Raw genomic sequence first — 5703 nt, forward strand, 5'->3', positions numbered from 1 at the left:
CAAAATGGTTGGGTGGCAATGGGCCTCAAAGCGGACCAACATAACTGCGTACAAGATTGCATAGCCCTAGGCAGAAACCGAAAACTTTGTACACTTACCAAAATCCGGGCAATCATTGAAATTGCGCTTTATGATCGCTAGGCGAGGCTATTTGAGGTGAACATGAGAATTCGATGTTCAATTATAAACCCAAAAGACATGCAATACTTTATTGCAAAACCGTCAATATAAACTCTCCGGCATTATCTAGTATCCGGGACTTTATGGGATAAGTAGGGTGGTAAACCCTTAATCGGCCATGGGGTTTAGCAACAATGTGTGTGGACAAACATGTGACCAGTTTGTCGATTCATCAACCAAAACCATAAGTATTTATATGGTCCGCATTTTGGTTAGATTAGTCCACATATATTCCCTTGAATCCACTGTGAAAAGAGGGTCGTTTCGTATCTTTGTGAGGGATGATTTAGAAAATCAATTTCCCTAATGAGCAGGCTTGGCAAAGTGTGTTTATAGGTACAAAATCCTTACTCCGGGTGAGGAGATGCGTTGTAGCATCATTGTTCGACCTAAGTGTCCCAAAAGGTCGTGCGAAAACAAGTAAACTGCTCAATCACCAGGCTCCTGGTCAGCCACATGTGGTGTGTTCCTAGTTGGAAGACAACCCATTGGCCCCAAATCATAGCTTCAGGCTCATTTTTAGAGGTGGTGCAAAGATATGCAACTCTATCATGTCGAATATCCTTAAAACCCCAAAACGGTGAGAATATAAGGCCTTTTAAATGGTAATTCAGTACCATTCATACAACGAGGAGTGTGCCAATGCTCTTAATCAGGTTGGATAGACCTGAAGTCGCTGCTAGAGATGTGATTTAGGTGTAAAGTTAATGTGCGTAGTATCACTTTCATCCAAACAACTAACTTTCCCACATTCCTACCTAATCACGTATTTAATTGAATTCGATCACATGTATACAAGAAACATGATTCAATTAACTCGTATTCGAGGACAATATCAATAAGATTATCTATAAGTAAAACAAACACCAAATATGAATCCAAGAACATAGAAAAATGTTCACAAAGTAAATGGTTTACTAAGGGGATTCGGCCAACAAGGCCATCCATGTCAAAATTCTGCTATTCCAACGGTGTTTGGTGGAGCAAAATTAGTCTCACATATTGACTACTAGAATGGTACTCCTCAACAATATTGGTAGGGGCAAGAATAGGTGCATAACCAATGATCTATTCCATCAAGACAGAAGTAGATTCTGCATGGTTAAGGTTCAAAAATATTATCCCTTATTCTTGAAGTTTTAGGTCTTAGATGCCAAGGATCATGCTTCGGTCATGATGCCACACCCTGGCAGGCCTTGATTCTACCATATGTTGTAAAAACAAACTCGAAATTGGAGTGTGAGAGACAGACCCAAAATTGGATTGGGTAGGCTCCAGCCGAAGCTGGAGAGGTTTGTTTGGTAGGCCTCTGCCAGAGCAGAGAAGTACAATTCGGTGCACCTCTATCAAAGAAGAGCATGCCCTTCAGTGCATCCCTGTCGAAGCAGGGCATCACCGTTTGGTAGGCTCTGATCGAATTGGGTTAAGCTGTGCGGTAGACTCTAGTCGAAGCTGGGTCTATACCGTTATGGAGACTCTAGCCGAAGCTGGGTCTATACCTTTTTCTCACGTTTGTGGTAGTAATCAGATCCGAGAATGTGGTAAATTTCTGCTTTCTACATTGTTGCTTCAGGAACGAGTTAGAAATAAGGAAGGATGAGAAAAGTATTCTCTAGTCAAAATTTGATCAGATTTATACGCAATATCTCGCATGATCAGACAGTCCGTAGGAGCGAGCCAAAGAGCCATGAAATCCTTGTTCGGAAAGTACTTCTGTTTGTAATGCTTCGAGCATAAGTTTTCGAATGAAGATCATGACAAAGGCTTATTCAGCTCTTCCATGCTATTGTTGGCTACAATGGTTTCTCAGCTTCTTGATAGTCAAATGTAGATTCACGTCTTGTACCCCACATAAAGTGGTTTCTATTAGAAATGTCCAAGTCAGAAAAATCGAACTTGTGACGGTTCGACAATCCACTGAATAGAGGGAACAAGACTGTGATTGGTGTTATGGGAATGAATCATCCACAAGCATCAAAATTAGAACATTCAAGTTCTAAGACATGGTTTTCATGAAAAAATTCGAATTTTCATGGGTGTATTGTTTTATGAAAACTTCGGGTTTCAAATGCACTAAATTTGATACTACATGTTTAATTTATTTTATGAACATTTAGTTCATAACAGAGAGGTTTCTGCAAGAACATGGAATGCAATATGCTGATTTAAGGGTAATGGATTTGAGTTGCTTCGGGAACTAAAGTGTGAGTGCTTTAGCACTATGAAAGTGAGTCAACAGTTCAAAGAAAAGAAATAAAAATATTGAATCGTTAATGTCCAAAAGTGATATTCAGGTTAATAATTTTGGATTAATTATCAGATTAATGGACTACATGTAACTTTTAATTAATTCAATAGATCGAAACCATTCGGGGTCGATCTTAGAAGCAAAATAATGACTTCGGGTCATATTTACTTTAGATGACTTCGGGCCAAATAATTAAGAAAATATAGCCTAGTGCTGCTTTAACAAAAATCGTCCAAAAAATATTTGGGTATGGTTATGAAGCGGGAATGCCAAAAACAGGACATTGGGTTCAGAAAAAAAATCACAGCACAACATGTGTGGGCTGGTTGTGTGAGGCACGGCCCTGCAGTAAGCTGTAGGCCTTGGGCTACATAACATAACTGCATATCAGCCCATAAAAGCACCCAAGTTGTAGGCTTGCAGCAGAGGAAAACAAGCCTAATAGGGCTGTGAGGGAAAGACACCTCAGCCTTAGCTAGGTGTGGGTTGAGTGCGCAAGAAAAGCCCAACTGTGCTGGCTTGGTCCCAGTGGAAAAACAAATTGCTGGTATGTGGGCCAAAAGTTGCAGGTCTTCAGTAAGGAGCCCAGACGCATGCCTTGCCTGGTTCTCACGCACATGTAGCAAGCCCAAAAAGGTTGCTACCTCACAGTTCCAGCGTTCAAGCCTCAAGCTCAAGGTGAGGTTGGCGTGGTGGCGCGGCTCCAGGCCACGACTAAGTCGTAGATTTTCCAAATTTAAATTTCCTGTTTTTATTTTTTTTAATTCTAGGGTTTGTAAAAAAAAAACCAAAATTGCTTCTATTTTCTTTCAATTCTTTGACTTACAAATTCCACATAGGAAAAATTGCGTAATGCATGAAACGTATGTATATATTGACGAATATATGAAACATATACAATATATATATATATATATATATATATATATATATATCGGAAGGAAACTATAAATATAGGGGGTTCATGCATCATGGGGAATGCTTTCATGCTTCACGGTCATTTCAAATATCTTCCTTTATTTTAAGCGTACCTAATTGGCAGAAAACAACAAAAGCCTTTGACTTTGTAGATCCTTCTTGAAAAGTCGGAATTGCATCTCCAATGCGTTGTATCACGTTCAACAAAGAGTAATTAAATTGAATCAATCGCATGTAGATCAATACAATAAAATAATAAATTAATCATAAAAAGAATGATTAAAACATAATACTTCCCTTATTGAAGATCAAATTCTCTTTAGCGCAACGTCAAGAGTGTGCTGATAACGTGTTGTATGCATAATTTACTAAACAATTACGGAGGCCTTATAGAGAGGGGTGCGGCAATGTTAGAGAGAAAGAGAGATATGTGTAATTGTGAGGTGTGTTCTATTCCACCCTATTGTGCCTCTATTTATAGTAGTATGGAAAGTTAATTCATTACCTTTTTAGGATTACAACTCTAATAGGATATTAACTATTAAAGGAAATATTCAAACATATACCTAGATACACTAGGATTTACACAATCACATTCATATTCTAATAGAATTGCAACACTAACTTTTTTTTCTGAACGATAATAAGGTACTAACTAACCACTATATTTTAGGAGTTCTAATGGTCGGAACCTTGTAAAGGTGTAAAATTGGATATGTTCCCTTTACATCGACTTCTCTCTCCTTTTGAAGGAATAGGGCTTTTTTTTTATTTTGGTAGAAGTATATTGGGCTTCCGAGTTCTGATCCAATATGTTCCTTTACAGATGGATTGGGCCGGTTAGTTTCCTTGGTATGAGGCATTTGGGCCTTGACTAGATAATGTGGTAAAAAGAAGGAATAAAATTAAATTAAAAAAAAAAAAAACGCGTGAACAGCAGAAAGAAATCCTCTCGTTTCTCTCTCGGTCTTCAGCCAGAGTCGCCTCCTCCTCCTCCTCTCAATCTCATCTGCTCCGCCGTTACTGCTACTGTTTTACCAAAGGTACCTTATTTTTCTTCCCTAATTTCTGAATCTTCAAGTTTGTCTTTGATGTTTGACAAACCAAGGGCTTATTGAGAGACGAGGGATATATAACTTGGTAATCACTCAATTAAGGCTAACGAAGCTCGCTAGACATTACTAATCATGGATTTACTCACACAACCAAACCAAATACTTGATTTGAGAAGAAGAAAAATACACTTTTCAGTTGCACAAAACAATATATTTTAATTCATTTAAGTCTCCCTTAAACATACATATGAAGTCCTTTAAATAGAGAGGTTACAATACATTAGTAGGATAGATACTTAATACCAATACTATAGTTTCCAAGCATGTAATTAAAATATGGCTTTGATAAAAAGCCACGAACAACATGGCATCAATTCAAACTCCTAGTTCCCATCGTAGAATTTCACTTGATTGTTATGTGTCAGTTTTATGTGTTTATCTAGTCTGTATATACACTTCAAGTTATACTTTGAAGACATTTGCACGTTGAGAGTCCATTAGGTCTGTGTCTGATATTTTGTCCTCTTTGTTAGGGACATGCTGACAGTGGTCTTGACCGACTATGACAGACTAAAAAAACCTAGAGCTAAGCAACATTCAAGCGATATATCAGTCTGTTATCTACTATTTCTTCCCTCCGATTTCTGTTCTTGAGGATACAAGTGTTTAGTATTTGAACAAATGTATAACCATGAGCATTTTTTTTGTTTTCATTGGTATTTTGACAATTAATCTATGAAAAAAATACTCAAAGATTCAATTATATTGCTCAATTTAGGATAGTGTTTCCACTGGCAATGCATCATGATCTATATGTAATCCATAACTAAATTCATAGTTCCGCAGTCTACTCAAGTAACTGAATCACATTAAACTAAATAAAATTTTAAACCAAATGTAGAAATTGTACTAACTTGAAGAAGCCATGGAAATTGAATCAAAGTGCTCTTCTCCTCTCTGTACTCCAAAATGTTTAAGCTCTCGATAGGGCAAGCAATCAGTGATATGAACTTGTGAATAAGAGAGTATAAACCATTCCTAATGTGACCAAAATTCTTATCAACTCTTTGGTGTAGTTGTTTCAAGTTTTCCAGGTTTTGTAATTGCGGTCTTGTATACCATGTTTTCATAGTTTATATGTTGCCTGCATATATTTCTGTTGTTCTATACAAGAGAAGCTATTGGGGGAGGGGGAATCGAACTAAGGGCTCCAAAGCATGGGGTAAATGCTCTTAACTACTTCGGGTAAGGAATACAAAATGCTCTCTCATGAGTTGTTAACCGCTTTCGGGTTCACACCAA

At 37.6% G+C, this 5703-nt stretch overlaps 1 long non-coding RNA gene across 1 annotated transcript; it reads left to right on the forward strand.

Moving 5' to 3' along the window:
• The first annotated feature begins 4272 nt into the window (after positions 1-4272).
• LOC114820653 (uncharacterized) lies at positions 4273-5176 on the forward strand. Its single transcript, XR_003768094.2, has 2 exons — positions 4273-4389; positions 4935-5176. It is a non-coding gene; the product is annotated as an uncharacterized lncRNA (long non-coding RNA).
• The last annotated feature ends 527 nt before the right edge of the window (positions 5177-5703 follow it).

The sequence above is a fragment of the Malus domestica genome, chromosome 13, assembly GCF_042453785.1.
Source record: "Malus domestica chromosome 13, GDT2T_hap1".
Lineage (NCBI taxonomy): Eukaryota > Viridiplantae > Streptophyta > Magnoliopsida > Rosales > Rosaceae > Malus > Malus domestica.